We start from the raw sequence: 1,454 nt of genomic DNA, 5'->3' as shown, positions 1-1,454 counted from the left end.
TTCAACTTCCCAAGTATCAATACCAAATAATTTGGCATTCAGCTTCATGATTGCACCAAGGAACTTGGCAGCTTGCTCTTCAGTAACATCCTCATTCTCTTCAGAAGAGGAATACTCATCAGAGCTCATGAAGGGTATAAGGAGGTTCAATAGAATCTCTATGGTCTCTAGATGAGCCTCAGAGTCCTTTGGTTCCTTAGAGGGAAACTCCTTATTGATCACTGGACGTCCCAGGAGGTCTTCCTCCTTGGGATTTACGTCCTCCTCTCCTTCTTTGGGTTCGGCCATGGTGCTTATGTCAATGGCCTTGCACTCTCCTTTTGGGTTCTCTTCTGTATTGCTTGGGAGAGTACTAGGAGGGATTTCAGTGATCCTCTTACTCAGCTGGCCCACTTGTGCTTCTAGATTTCTAATGGAAGACCTTGTTTCATTCATGAAACTTACAGTGGCCTTAGATAGATCAGAGACTAAGTTTGCTAAATTAGAAGTATTTTGTTCAGAGTTCTCTGTCTGTTGCTGAGTGGATGATGAAAAAGGTTTATTATTGTTAAACCTGTTTCTTCCACCATTATTAAAGCCTTGTTGAGGCTTTTGATCCTTCCATGAGAAATTTGGATGATTTCTCCATGATAAGTTATAGGTGTTTCCATAAGGTTCACCTAAGTAATTCACCTCTGCTATTGTAGGGTTCTCAGGATCATAAGCTTCTTCTTCAGAAGATGCCTCTTGAGTACTGTTGGATGCAGCTTGCATTCCATTCAGACTCTGAGAAATCATATTGACTTGCTGAGTCAATATTTTATTCTGAGCCAATATGGCATTCAGAGTATCAATCTCAAGAACTCCCTTCTTCATAGGCGTCCCATTATTCACAGGATTCCTTTCAGAAGTGTACATGAACTGGTTATTTACAACCATGTCAATGAGTTCTTGAGCTTCTGCAGGCATTTTCTTCAGGTGAATGGATCCACCTGCAGAGGTATCCAATGACATCTTAGATAACTCAGACACACCATCATAGAATATATCCAGGATGGTCCATTCTGAAAGCATGTCAGAAGGACACTTTTTGGTCAGTCCTTTGTATCTCTCCCAAGCTTCATAGAGGGATTCACCTTCTTTCTGTCTGAAGGTTTGAACATCCACTCTAAGCTTGCTCAGCTTTTGAGGAGGAAAGAACTTGGCTAGGAAAGCCTTGACCAGGTTATCCCAAGAGTTCAGGCTATCCTTAGGTTGAGAGTCCAACCATACTCTAGCTCTGTCTCTTACAGCAAAAGGGAAAAGCATGAGCCTGTAGACTTTAGGATCTACTCCATTAGTCTTAATAGTATCACATATCTGCGAGAATTCAGTTAAGAACTGAAAAGGATCTTCAGATGGAAGTCCATGAAACTTGCAGTTCTGCTGCATCAGAGAAACTAATTGAGGTTTCAGCTCAAATTTGTTTGCCCCAA

General features: G+C 41.5%; 1 non-coding gene across 1 annotated transcript; it reads left to right on the top strand.

The window, feature by feature from the left end:
• Positions 1–1,047: 1,047 nt before the first annotated feature.
• Positions 1,048–1,155, top strand: LOC148565065 (small nucleolar RNA R71). Its single transcript, XR_015885395.1, has one exon. It is a non-coding gene; the product is annotated as a small nucleolar RNA R71 (small nucleolar RNA).
• Positions 1,156–1,454: the final 299 nt, after the last annotated feature.

This window comes from Arachis ipaensis, chromosome B5 (genome assembly GCF_059453495.1).
Source record: "Arachis ipaensis isolate K30076 ecotype BB chromosome B5, ASM5945349v1, whole genome shotgun sequence".
Taxonomy (NCBI): Eukaryota; Viridiplantae; Streptophyta; class Magnoliopsida; order Fabales; family Fabaceae; genus Arachis; species Arachis ipaensis.
This window is presented reverse-complemented; position numbering and strand designations above follow the sequence as displayed.